Source organism: Bombina bombina, chromosome 3, assembly GCF_027579735.1.
Source record: "Bombina bombina isolate aBomBom1 chromosome 3, aBomBom1.pri, whole genome shotgun sequence".
Taxonomy (NCBI): domain Eukaryota; kingdom Metazoa; phylum Chordata; class Amphibia; order Anura; family Bombinatoridae; genus Bombina; species Bombina bombina.
This window is the reverse complement of record NC_069501.1, coordinates 27,756,688-27,771,504: the sequence shown is the minus strand read 5'-3', so window position 1 is coordinate 27,771,504 and position 14,817 is coordinate 27,756,688. Positions and strand designations below refer to the sequence as shown.

General features: G+C 38.1%; 1 protein-coding gene across 1 annotated transcript in view; it reads right to left on the bottom strand.

Moving 5' to 3' along the window:
* LOC128652810 (butyrophilin-like protein 10) overlaps positions 1-14,496 on the bottom strand; it is a 203,017-nt gene extending 188,521 nt beyond the window's left edge. Inside the window, exon 1 of the mRNA XM_053705761.1 lies at positions 14,459-14,496. The gene's annotated coding sequence lies outside the window, so the exon portion shown is untranslated. The remainder of the gene's footprint in view (positions 1-14,458) is intronic.
* Between the last annotated feature and the right edge of the window lie 321 nt (positions 14,497-14,817).

Genomic DNA, 14,817 nt, shown 5'->3' with positions numbered 1-14,817 from the left:
CCTTTGCTCCCCCTCCTGTTTTTAAGAAAATGTTCCCCATACCTGACCCTGTGCGGGACTCGTGGCAGACGGTCCCTAAGGTGGAGGGGGCTATTTCTACACTTGCTAAACGCACAACCATACCAATTGAAGACAGTTGTACTTTAAAAGACCCAATGGATAAAAAGTTAGAGGGTTTACTTAAGAAAATTTTTGTTCAACAAGGTTTTCTTCTCCAACCTATTGCCTGCATTATTCCTGTAACTACTGCAGCTGCTTTCTGGTTTGAGGCGCTGGAAGACTCGCTCCAGACGGAGACCTCATACAAGGAAATTATGGAAACCTTAACAGGGCTGGAATAAGGGTAAACAGGCCAAAAAGCCTGCAGCTGCCACCAAGACAGCATGAAGGGGTAGCCCCCGATCCGGGACCGGATCTAGTAGGGGGCAGACTCTCTCTCTTCGCTCAGGCCTGGGCAAGAGATGTACACGATCCTTGGGCATTAGAGATTGTAGCCCAGGGATACCTTCTAGAATTCAAGGACTCTCCTCCAAGGGGAAGGTTCCACATTTCTCATCTGTCTACAGATCAGACAAAGAAAGAGGCATTTTTACGCTGTGTAAAAGATCTACTTACAATGGGAGTGATCCACCCAGTTCCAATTGCAGAACAAGGACTGGGGTTTTACTCAAACCTGTTTGTGGTTCCCAAAAAAGAAGGAGCTTTCAGACCAATCCTGGATCTCAAAATTCTAAACAAATTCCTCAGAGTCCCATCATTCAAGATGGAGACCATTCGGACAATCTTACCAATGATCCAGGAAGGTCAATATATGACTACCGTGGATCTAAAGGATGCGTATTTACACATTCCTATCCACAAAGATCATCACCAGTTTCTCAGGTTTGCTTTTCTGGACAAGCATTATCAGTTTGTGGCTCTCCCTTTCGGGTTGTCCACTGCTCCCAGAATTTTCACAAAGGTGCTAGGATCCCTTCTGGCGGTACTAAGACCGCGGGGAATAGCAGTGGCACCTTATTTAGATGACATCCTAATTCAGGCGTCGACTTTCCAAAGAACCAAGTCTCACACGGAGATCGTATTGGCCTTTCTGAGGTCTCACGGGTGGAAGGTGAACGTAAAAAAGAGTTCTCTATCCCCCCTCACAAGTTCCATTCCTAGGAACCCTGATAGACTCGGTAGAAATGAAAATATTCTGATGGAGGTCAGAAAGCTAAAACTGTTAACTACTTGCAGAGCTCTTCATTCCATTCCTCGGCCATCTATAGCTCAGTGCATGGAGACAATCGGACTAATGGTAGCGGCAATGGACATAGTCCCTTTTGCTCGGATACACCTCAGACCACTGCAACTGTGCATGCTCAAACAGTAGAATGGGGATTATGCAGATTTGTCTCCTCATATTCAGTTGGACCAGGAGACCAGAGATTCTCTTCTCTGGTGGTTGCCTCAGGATCACCTGTCTCAGGGAATATGTTTCCGCAGACCAGAGTGGATCATTGTGATGACCGACGCCAGTCTGTTAGGCTGGGGTGCGATCTGGGACTCCCTGAAAGCTCAGGGCTTATGGTCTTGGGAAGAAGCTCTTCTTCCGATAAACATTCTGGAACTGAGGGCGATATTCAACGCTCTTCAGGCATGGCCTCAACTAGCTGCGGCCAAATTCATCAGATTTCAGTCGGACACGACTGTAGCTTACGTCAATCATCAGGGGGGAACAAAGAGTTCCCTAGCAATGACGGAAGTAACCAAAATAATCAGGTGGGCGGAGGATCACTCCTGCCATCTCTCAGCAATTCACATCCCAGGAGTAGACAACTGGGAGGCGGATTTTCTAAGTCGTCAGACTTTTCACCCGAGGGAGTGAGAACTCCACCCGGAGGTATTTGCCCAGCTGACTCAGCTATGGGGCACTCCAGAGTTGGATCTGATGGCGTCCCGTCAGAACACCAAACTTCCTCTCTACGGGTCCAGGTCCGAGGATCCCAAGGCGGTATTGATAGATGCTCTAGCAGCACCTTGGTCCTTCAATCTGGCTTATGTTTTTCCACCGTTTCCTCTCCTCCCGTGTCTGGTTGCCAAAGTCAAGCAGGAGAAGGCTTCTGTGATTCTGATAGCACCTGCGTGGCCATGCAGGACTTGGTATGCAGACCTAGTGGACATGTCATCTGTCCCACCATGGATATTGCCAATGAGGCAGGATCTCCTGATACAGGGTCCGTTCAAGCATCCAAATTTAGTTTCTCTACATCTGACTGCTTGGAGATTGAACGCTTAATTCTATCAAAGGGGGGGTTCTCTGAGTCAGTTATAGATACTCTGATTCAGGCTAGAAAGCCTGTCACCAGGAAAATCTACCATAAGATATGGCTGAAATATCTTTGTTGGTGTGAATCCAAGGGCTACTCATGGAGTAAGATTAGGATTCCCAGGATATTGTCTTTTCTCCATGAAGGATTGGAGAAAGGATTGTCAGCTAGTTCCTTAAAAGGACAAATATCTGCTTTGTCTATCCTGTTACACAAGCGTCTGGCAGAGGTACCAGACGTTCAAGCGTTTGCTCAGGCTTTAGTCAGAATCAAGCCTGTCTATAAACCTGTGGCTCCGCCATGGAGTTTGAACCTAGTTCTTTCAGTTCTTCAAGGGGTTCCGTTTGAACCTTTACATTCCATAGATATTAAGTTGTTATCTTGGAAAGTTTTGTTTTTGATAGCTATCTCTTCTGCTAGAAGAGTTTCAGAAGTATCTGCCTTACAGTGTGATTCACCTTACCTGGTGTTCCACGCAGATAAGGTAGTTTTGCATACCAAGCCTGGTTTTCTTCCTAAAGTTGTTTCTAACAAGAATATTAACCAGGAAATAGTTGTTCCTTCTCTATGTCCTAATCCATCTTCGAAGAAGGAACGTCTATTACACAATCTTGATGTAGTTCGTGCTTTAAAGTTCTATTTACAAGCAACTAAGGATTTCAGAAAAAAATCTTCTTTGTTTGTTATCTATTCTGGTAAGAGGAGAGGTCAGAAAGCGACTGCTACCTCTCTTTCCTTTTGGCTGAAAAGCATCATCCGTTTGGCCTATGAGACTGCTGGCCAGCAGCCTCCTGAAAGAATTACTGCTCATTCTACCAGAGCAGTGGCTTCCACATGGGCTTTCAAGAATGAGGCTTCTGTTGAACAGATTTGTAAGGCAGCGACTTGGTCTTCACTGCATACTTTTGCCAAATTTTATAAATTCGATACTTTTGCTTCTTCGGGGGCTATTTTTGGGAGAAAGGTTTTGCAAGCAGTGGTGCCTTCCGTTTAAGGTACCTGTCTTGATCCCTCCCTTCATCCGTGTCCTAAAGCTTTGGTATTGGTATCCCACAAGTAAAGGATGAATCCGTGGACTGGATACACCTTGCAAGAGAAAACAGAATTTATGCTTACCTGATAAATTACTTTCTCTTGTGGTGTATCCAGTCCACGGCCCGCCCTGGCATTTAAGTCAGGTAAAAAAATTTTTGTTTAAACTACAGTCACCACTGCACCCTATGGTTTCTCCTTTTTCTTCCTAACCTTTGGTCGAATGACTGGGGGGTGGAGCTAGAGGGGGAGCTATATGGACAGCTTTGCTGTGTGCTCTCTTTGCCACTTCCTGTAGGGAATGAGAATATCCCACAAGTAAAGGATGAATCCGTGGACTGGATACACCGCAAGAGAAAGTAATTTATCAGATAAGCATAAATTCTGTTTTTTTTTTGTTTTTGTTTTTTCTGTAGTGTAGCTGCCCCCCCCCCCCCCTCAATAGCCAACCCCTTCCCTGATCACTTAGATAACCTCCCTCCTCTCTCCCACCTTATCCCCAGCTACATATACAGTGTCCCATAGTGTAGCTTCCCACCCACTTCGACCCCCGTGAGTCACCCCGTGGGCACATTTGCCCCCCGCATATGATCGCCCTCCTGCGATGAACTCCTCACATCGATGGCCGCCCACCTGCCTCCCACATCGGCTCCCATCCACCAACGATCATGGCCATCGATGTCCGATGCAGATATCGAGGCATCACTGCAATAACATGAAAGCGACTGGAAGCTTTCAAACACCAACAACGTAGAGGGTACATCCTTGGTCGTTAAGGACATTTTTTTGTAGGACATACCCTGTACGTCATTAGTCATTAAGGGGTTAATAAATGTCATGTGAGAGGTCCCAAACATTTTCTTGTCATATTTGGACCCTATGGGACCGATTACCCAAACGGTCAATCAACCCCAATGCAGCTGTTTCCGCGTGAGCCTTTAGGCTTGCCAGAAACAGCAGTTAAGAAGCAGTGGTCTTAAAGGGACACTGAAGTCAAATTTTTTCTTTTGTGATTCAGATAGAGCATGCAAGTTTAATCAACTTTCTAATTTACTCCTATTATCAATTTTTCTTTGTTCTCTTGCTATCTTTATTTGAAAAAGAAGTCATCTAAGCTAAGGAGCCAGCCAATGTTTGGTTTAGTACCCTGGACAGCACTTGATTATTGGTGGATGAATGTATCCACCAATCAGCAAGAACAACCCAGGTTGTTCACCAAAAATGGGCCGGGTTATAATATAGAGGGAGAGATTTAGTAATTAATATTTTAATTGCCTCCATCATGTGGCATAGGTTAATAGTTCTGGATCTGCCTCCTCTCCTTTTAGAAAATATTGAGAGAAAATGGCTGTCATTTTTGGGATTCAAATCATTGGGTTAAGCAAAGTGTTGTTTTTGCCAGTAAGTGAAGGTGGTCAGGCACTGATAGATTTAAAAAGCAGAACAGCAGCTTTTGGGTTCCAGTTTTTGCAGAAGCTTTTTGTTTTGTGATGTTATGCTCCTTGCAGAGATCTTGTATTTACGCTGCTTCATAAGGTAGATGGTCTGGGGTACAACCAGCAGTTGTTTCTAATAGATTTGAGTAAAATATATGTTACTATACTAATGCTACCCCTTTTATTGGTAAAAGTTTGACTGATTTTTTATTTCAATACCATCCTTTCATGTTACTTTTTTAAGTTCCTCTCTCTCTCTCTCTCTCTATGGGCGTAATCCGATAAACGGCGTAGTTTGCGGCGCAAGCGAGGGAACCCGCGTCGCCCGCAGTTTCAGCTCGCAACTCGAGCTATCCAATATACGGCGCCGTCAGATGCTAAAGTGCCGTAAGTCGGATAAACCAGTGATGTCCAGAAATCTGCGCAAGTACAAATTTCTGGCGTCGCCAGTGACTTATGGCACGTTAGAAACTGCCGGCGCCTACAAAACCTGACTAAAGTCTAAATCACCCGCATTGTCTAACACGCCTCCCTAACATAGCCCGACACGTCTAACACGCCTCCCTAACATAGCCCGACAAGTCTAACCCTCTATCCGCTATCCCCCCTCACTAGCCTAACAATAAAATATTCAAGGTGTAAGTGAGATAAGTAGAGCGCTGGAAACAGTGATTCCAAACACCTCACAGTAAATAAGTCCTTCAGACTAATTTAGTGTTATACAAAAAAGGGGGGTGGGGCGTGAGGGCGCTAGTGAAAGCTTAAGAAATCTAAATGGTGAATATTTAACACAGTATGTGTCTATGTATTCAGTGTCTGCTCAAATAATTTCTTTAAATATATAAAACTAAATTTTTCAGTGTTTGTTTATATAAATGTTGTGTAATAGTTTGTGTATTTTATAACGTTTTAGGATATATTATGACCATATATCATAATTTATAATAATTTGAATAAAGTGCACTGTGTGACAAATTTTCTGCAACCAAAAATTCTTTGATCTTTAATATACACTGCTATATAGAATCAATATTTCTCTTGAAAATTTCATACGTTTTAAACTTGGTATTTCCAAATGTATTAACTTACAAATTCTAAGTATACCGATGTTCAAATATATATCTTCATTCAAATACTATATAGGTATTTCTCTTTTGTACAAATATATGCCAAAAAAACAACAGAAGAGGAGATTAAATGTTAATAAAAGTTATTTATTATAACAATATAAAAATCGAATTAAATAAAAGGGACGTCTCCCCAAAATTAAAAAATGAAAATAAAAACAGTATCTGTTAACAGTAGAATCTGAATTCCTAATAATTTCTGCAACTCTGTATAAACAAGGGAGTCTTTGCAATCAGGTTTCTAAGGATTTCCCATTGCCGTATTTTCTTAACAGAAATGTTTCTTATTATGGCAATTTAAAGTTGTACAAAGTCAGTAAGGTTTTACAGTATGCAGTCCCAGACTTAGCGGTTCAAAGTGAGGTTAGATGAATATTGTGATACTTAGCGTATGAGTTACCTTCTCCCTTACAGCCGGTTCATTCACTGCTGTTTTCCTCGATGCAACTGTAAACTCAGACCCGCCGCATGTAGTCGGCGTCTGACGTCACTGCCTGGTCTTTGATCTTCTGAATCCGTTATTAAGTAACAGTTTGGCTCTTTAACTTTTCAGAGCCTCTGTGTTTCAAAAAATCCTGCACTTAGTGTTGTACACGCAGGAAAGAGATGCTTGAAAGATGTTGTGTAGTAGTTGTTGGTAGTAAAAATAACCCGGGTTATACTGTCATAACACTTTTTCAATTGCTTAATTCAAAAGCTTGTAGAAAAGTCACTTAGTACCACTGAGGGTCACAGGAATCACTGGAAGCCACCAAGGGTCACAAGGGTCGACGCGTTTCGCTCTTATTCAGAGCTTTATCAAGATACTTGTGAGTCCTGAGTGTAGATATTTATAGCTGGTGCCAGACTTTGATTGGTTATTGCTTCAATAGATTAAAGGTGGAATTTTTTTGCTTGCATTCTATTAAGGTAGAATTTTTGAAAAACTCATACTTGTATCACAATGAATAGTTGAACTCCCTTGTTTTACTATTACAGTGCTATTTTTGCTAGTAATGCTTAAATTATAAAGTGGATATAAAATAAAATATATGTTACAAGGTAAAATATCATGAATTAAAATTAAACTTCAGATACATCAATTTATAATTATAAAATTAATCGGCCTATCCAGTAGGTATTGCTCTAAAACCTAGGTAAAATATTGCACATTCCATATTTTGGAGACTTTGCTGGGCCTAACAATTGAATAAAAATTAACTATATAATATAAAAATCCATAATTCATTATAAAAAGGTGAATATATATTATATACGATGTCTACTAGTAATGTGGATTAATGTGAATTAGAGTATTGTTGGGGGGTGGTTTATGGTATTATTCCAATAGAAAGGGGGAAAGATCTAATTCAGAATTCAGGCCTCTGGGGTATAGTGTGTCATATTTATATATTAATTCTGCTTCCTTGATTAATAATTTCTTTTCAAGATTTCCTCCTCTCCAATGTTTGTGTACTTTTTTTATGCCCCAGTATAACAGGTCTTTGTTGTTCCCTTTATGGACTGTTTTAAAATGTTTGTAAAGATGTGTATCATCGATCCCATTTTTTATGTTATTTAGGTGTTCTCTGATTCTGTCCTTTACCATTCTTTTTGTTTCACCTAGATAGAAAAGGTTGCAAGAACATTTCAGGATGTATATTACATTTTTCGTTGTGCACCTTATTGTATCTTTAATTGTGAAAGGTTTCTCTATTTTATTGATTTTAATATTATTTAACTTTTTACTGTGTTTGCAGGCTTTACAGGAATAGCATGGAAAGAACCCTGCAATTCCTTTTCCATTCAGATCTTTTTGTTTCAGATATGTCTTTTTAGGTGGTTTGAACTCACTGGGAGCTAGTAAATTCTTCAGATTAGTAGCTTTTCTGAATATAAAATTTGGTGTTTCAGAGATCTTATCTCCCAAGATGTCATCTTCCTTAATAAGGTGCCAGTGTTTTTTTACTATTCTTTTTATTATATTATGATCATCATGATAATCAGTAATAAATGGTGTTTTTATTTTATCTTCAGGATTATTTTGTTTTTCTTTGTATGTTAATAGATTATCCCTTTCTGTATTCCTAGCTCTCTCTTCAGCTTTTTTAGTAGTTTCTCTATTATACCCTCTAGATAAAAATCTATCTGTTAATAATTTGGATTGATTTTCAAAGTCTATAGTTCTAGAACAATTTTTCTTTATTCTTAAGTATTGGCCTGTTGGAATACTTTTTTTCCAAGTTTCTAGATGACAACTTTTGGAGTGTATGTAGTTATTTGAGTCGGTTTTTTTAAAATGTGTTCTAGTTTCTATTATTTAATCTATAACCATAATTTCCAAATCTAAAAATGTTATCGAACTTTTACTCCAGTTAGACGTGAATTTTATACCTAGATTATTGGTGTTCATGTTGTTAAACATTTTAGTTAAATCTTGTTCTGTTCCTTCCCAAATTATAAGCAGGTCGTCTATATACCTCTTGTAAAGCACAAGGTTTGCGCCATAGCTATCATCTCTGAAGAAATCATTTTCCCAGGAACCCATGAAGAGGTTGGCATAGCTAGGCGCAAACCTTGTGCCCATAGCCGTACCTTCTGTTTGTAAGAAAAAATTTTGATTGAAGGAAAAATAATTATTTTCTAGAATGTATCTAATGCTTTTTAGAATAAAGGTTCTTTGTTGGTCTGTCATATTGGAATCTGATTTTAAGAAGGAATCAACTGCTTGTATGCCTTTGGAGTGATTAATAATAGTATACAATGAAGTGACATCGAAAGTGGCTAAAATCATATTATTTTTCCATTTAATGTTTTTTAATAAATTAAGGACCTGAGTTGAGTCTTTGAGATAAGATTTTAGCTCTTTTACGTGTTTTTGCAAAAAGGTGTCTACATATTTTGATAAATTTGCTGATGGGGAGTCGATACCAGAGATGATTGGTCTGCCGGGGGGGTTAACTAAACATTTATGAATTTTTGGCAGAAAGTAAAATATTGGGATCCTAGGGAATTTTGGAGTTAAAAATTCTAGTTCTTTATTGTTAAGTATACCTGATGTTTTACCTTCTAATAATAGTTTATTGAGGTTTTTGTTGAATTTTTCTGTTGGATCTAGTTCTAATTTTATATAGGTTTTGTTATCGTTAAGGAGCCTATGTGCTTCTTTTAAATATTGTGTTGTATCCATTAGGACAATCCCCCCACCCTTGTCTGCCGATTTTATTGTAATCTCTGTGTTATTTTGTAGATTCTCCATTACTTTTTTCTCTTTTAGACTCATATTGTATTTTTTTATTTTTGGTAAATTGCATTTTTGAATGTCTTTACAAACTAGTCTTTCAAAGGTTTCCAAATAATTACCTTTTTCATGAATCGGGTTAAATTTTGATTTTATCTTAAGATTAGTATGTTGAATACCATCTTGTTTCAAATCTAATTGCTTTTCTATGGGGTTTTTTAGAAAGAATCTTTTAATAGTTAGGTTTCTAACGAATTTTTTTGCATGGATATGAGAATTGAATTTATTCATCCGTGTTGTTGGAGCGAAAGATAAGCCCAAACTTAGGACCCTTTCTTCTTCTTTATTCAAAATTTTACTACTTAAATTAAAAATACCCTGATTTTTGTTTATTTCAGCCTTTTTGCCTCGTTTTGACCTTCCTCTTCCTCTCTTTCCTCTAGGGTTCTTTTCTTTCTTGTATTTTGTTCTGTCTCTCGTCTGTTTAACTCCCTTGAGGTGCCCTCCTTTAGAGGGCTCCTCTCTAAAAAAACTGGTTCGTTATTAGATTGATTATCTTTTATTGATTTGGCATTCCCAAGGGATTCATAACGATTATATGTTGGTGTCTCCCAGTATTGTTCTTGTTTAGAACTGTTCCTTCTATTTGTGTTTCTGGGATATTCCCAATTGTTGTGTCTATTTTGATTTTCCCTGTATGGGTGTTGCCTAAAGGTATTATGTTGAAATTCAGAATAGAAGTGTTCTCTATTTTGGTATCTTGGGAATCTTGGTCTGTCAGCTTGCCAATTTCTTTCATAGAATCTATCATGTTCATAGTTATTATTATAAGAATAATGGTTTCTTCTATTTTCTTGATCACTTCTTCTATTATTATATGAATGAAATGTTCTGATGGGTTTAGTTTGTTTGTATTCATGTTTATATTCATTCCTTTGTTCTTTATTGTGTGTGTGTTCTGATTCAGTTTTATTAATATTTTCATTGGTTTTTGGGTTGTTATCATTAATGTCCCTTTCCATCTTATTCCATTTAGTTCTAAGAAGGTCTTTATTGAGATTGGATAGTTTTTCAATTATTACTTTTTGTTTTTCTTTATATTCATTACTGCTTTTTTTATCTTTCAATTTTTCTTTAATTTCTAAAATGTTTTGTTCAATCTCTACCAGTGTTTCTTTTCTTGATCTTTTTAGAATGTCAATAAGAGTATTAGAAGCTTTCTTTAATGTGTCTGTCCACTCAGCTTGTAGTGTATCAGTTAATTGAAATGTACAATTTTTACTTAGTTTTAAACCTCTTGGTATGATGTTTTTCGCTGTATATGTATTTAAAAAAGTGAGTTCCATTTTTTGTTTTAATTCTTTGGTCATATATATTTCTAATTTTTGCATTAAGTCCGAAATTTTATCAGATGAATTATAGTTCATAGGTGGACTATTATTGTCATTCATTGCAAAGACTCCCTTGTTTATACAGAGTTGCAGAAATTATTAGGAATTCAGATTCTACTGTTAACAGATACTGTTTTTATTTTCATTTTTTAATTTTGGGGAGACGTCCCTTTTATTTAATTCGATTTTTATATTGTTATAATAAATAACTTTTATTAACATTTAATCTCCTCTTCTGTTGTTTTTTTGGCATATATTTGTACAAAAGAGAAATACCTATATAGTATTTGAATGAAGATATATATTTGAACATCGGTATACTTAGAATTTGTAAGTTAATACATTTGGAAATACCAAGTTTAAAACGTATGAAATTTTCAAGAGAAATATTGATTCTATATAGCAGTGTATATTAAAAATCAAAGAATTTTTGGTTGCAGAAAATTTGTCACACAGTGCACTTTATGTTCCGATCAGCCAATAGAACGCAAGCTCAATCTGATTGGCTGATTGGTTCAGCCAATCGGATTGAACTTGAATCTGATTGGCTGATTCAATCAGCCAATCAGATTTTTCTACCTTAATTCCGATTGGCTGATAGAATTCTATCAGCCAATCGGAATTCGACGGACGCTATCTTGGATGACGTCATTTAAAGGTACCTCTTTCGTCGTTCAGTCGTCGGCCTGGATGGATGCTCCGCGTTGGTGGAGAGAAGATTGAAGATGCCGCTTGATGGAAGATGCTGGCGGATGGAAGAAGACTTTGCTGCCGCTTGGATAAAAACATCGCCGGGATGAAGATTTCTTCTTTACCGCTTGGATATACATCGCCCGGATCGGATGAGGAGTTCGGCCCGGCGTGATGAAGATAAGGTAGGGAGATCTTCAGGGGGTAGTGTTAGGTTTATTTAAGGGGGGTTTTGGTTAGATTAGGGGTATGTGGGTGGTGGGTTGTAATGTTGGGGGGTGGTACTGTGTTTTTTTTTCAGGCAAAAGAGCAGTTTTCTTTGGGGCATGCCCCCACAAAAGGCCCTTTTAAGGGCTTGTAAGGTAAAAGAGCTTTGAACTTTTTTTAATTTAGAATAGGGTAGGGAATTTTTTTTATTTTGGGGGGCTTTATTATTTTATTAGGGGGCTTAGAATAGGTGTACTTAGCTTAAAAATCTTGTAATCTTTTTTTTATTTTTTGTAATTTAGTGTTTTTTTTTTTTTGTAATTTAGTTTAGTTTATTTAATTGTATTTTAGTTTAGATATTTGTAGTTTATTTAATTTATTGATAGTGTAGGTGTATTTGTAACTTAGGTTAGGATTTATTTTACAGGTAATTGGGTAATTATTTTAACTAGGTAGCTATTAAATAGTTCATAACTATTTAATAGCTATTATACCTAGTTAAAATAATTAACAATTTACCTGTAAAATAAATATAAACCCTAACATAGCTACAATGTAATTATTAATTATATTGTAGCTATCTTAGGGATTATTTTATAGGTAAGTATTTAGATTTAAATAGGAATATTTTAATTAATAATATTAATATTAGATTTATTTTAATAAGAGTTTAGTTAGATAGGGTTATTATACTTAATATATATATATAATATAATAAAGATATTAACTATATTAACCCTAATATAATTAGGGTTAATATAGTTAATATATATAATATAATAACTATATTAACTATATTAACCCTAATATAATTAGGGTTAATATAGTTAATATAGCTGGCGGCGGTGTAGGGGGATTAGATTAGGGGTTAATACATTTATTATAGGTGGCCGCGGTGTAGGGGGATGTAGATTGTAGGCAAAAGAGCAGTTTACTTTGTGACAAAGCCCCGCCAAAAGCCCTTTTAAGGGCTGGCAAAAGAGCTGAATTCTTTGGGGCATGCCCGCAAAAAGCCCTTTTAAGGGCTGGCAAAAGAGCTGTTACTTTGGGGCAATGCCACGCAAAAAGCCCTTTTCAGGGCTATTTGTAGGGTTAGACTTAGGTTTAGTGGTAGGGATAGTTTAGTATTTTAGGGGTTAAATAATTTAATATAGATGGCGGCGGGGTAGGGGGATTAGATTAGGGGTTAATAATTTTAAAAATAGATAGCGGCGGGGTAGGGGCTCACTTTAGGGGTTAGGTAAGGTAGATGGCGGCGGTGTTAGGGGCTCACTTTAGGGGGTTATAGATTTAATATAGCTGGCGGCGGTTTAGGGGTTAATAACTTTATTATGTTGCGGCGGGGTTTGGGAGCGGCGGTTTAGGGGTTAATACATTTTTTATTGTTAGGATAGTGAGGGGGGATAGCGGATAGAGGGTTAGACGTGTCGGGCTATGTTAGGGAGGCGTGTTAGACAGTGCGGGTGATATAGACTTTAGTCAGGTTTTGTAGGCGCCGGCAGTTTCTAACGTGCCGTAAGTCACTGGCGACGCCAGAAATTTGTACTTGCGCAGATTTCTGGACATCGCTGGTTTATCCGACTTACGGCACTTTAGCATCTGACGGCGCCGTATATGGGATAGCTCGAGTTGCGAGCTGAAACTGTGGGCGACGCGGGTTCCCTCGCTTGCGCCGCAAACTACGCCGTTTATCGGATCGCGCCCCTGTACTGTATTTATATTTTTTCCACTCTCTCTCTCTCTCTATATGTTTCTCTCTTATACTCTCTATCTATATATCTCTCTATCTATACTGTATTTATATTTTTTCCTCTCTCTCTCTTTCTCTCTCTCTCTTTTTCTCTACCTTTCCCCCCCCCCCCCCCGCGGCGTCTCTATCCCTCTCTGTCTCTCCCTCTCTTTCTTTCTCTTTTTTTTCTCTCTCGCTCTCTTTCTCTCTCTTTCTTTCTCTTTTTTTTCTCTCTCTCGCTTTCTCTCTCTCTATCTCACTCTCTCTCTATCTCACTCTCTCTCTCACACTTTTTTTGTAAGATGGTGAGAGTCCATGAGCATTCACATCTGGGATTAAAGTCCAGTCCAATAGGAGGAGGCAAAAAATCCACATAACAGAGCTCTAATCCCTCCCATTTTCCCATGATTCATTAGTAATTTTTTTCTCTTCAGCAAGGAGTGATGGTGAAAAATGATACACCAGAACTGCTTGTGCAATGTTACATTCAGCGATGTCTGGCGAACATGAACCGCTTCAGAGGATCATGTCCGCCAGACATTGTTAAAATCGACCCTGTGTCTCAACCTCTCTATGTCTGTCTGTCTCTCTCTCTCTCACAATCTCCCCCCTCTTTCTCTCTGTCTCTGCCTGTTTCTCTTTCCGTATTTCTCTATATTTGCCTCTCTCTCTCTCTCTCTCTCTCTCTCTCTGTGTCTCTCTCTGTCTGTGCATGTGTGTGTGTATCTCTCTATGTATCATTTTCTCTGTGTCTGTATCTCTCTGCCTGTGTATGTATTTCTGTGTGTGTGTCTCTCTCTCTCTCTCTCTGTCTCTTTTTCTGTGTTTCTGTGACTATGTGTCTGTCTTTCTCTCTCTGTCTCCCTCTCTATATGTCTCTGTCTCTCTCTCTGTCTCTCTTTCTGTGTTTCTATTTTTTGTCTGCTTGTATCTCTGTCTGTTTCTCTGTCTTTCTGCATTTGTCTCTTTCTCTGTCTCTTTGTTTATCTCTCTTTCACTCTCTCTCTCTCTCTCTCTCTCTTTCTCTTTGTCTTTCTATGTCTCTCTCTGTGTATCTCTCTCTTTTTGTGTCTATCTCTCTCTATGTCCGTCTCTCTGTCTCTCTATTTGTGTCTCTCTGTCTCTTTGTGTCTCTCTGTCTCTCTCTGTGTGTCGGTCTCCCTCTGTCTGCCTTTCTCCCTCTCTCTTTGTCTGTCCCTTTTTTTATATTATTTAAATTGATACATATTATACTCACTACATCAGGGGTGAATTCACAAGCACATCATTATATCTACCAATACCTCACACATTGGTTTTCTACAAAGTCTATCTTACCTTGTACACAGTTCCTGAAGCTGATCTGTGAGCCGTCAGTTTACAGTCAGACAACTCATTTACAGGAAACTGAAACTAAATTCTCATTGGTGGATTAACTCTGAGCATAAAACTATAAATAAACACAACAGCTTCAAACCAAAGCTTCCGACATTAATAATTTCTGAATGCGTCTGGCAGAAAATAAGATAAAGTGTATAAGAGGTTTATAAAAACACACATTTAATTATGCTAAAATATCAGTACAGAATGTATTATTAAACAGCAAATAACATTAAATAATATATAATATACAATATATATACATATAAAACCCTTAGGGGGGGGCGAGGTTCAGACCAGACACAAACTATTGTATA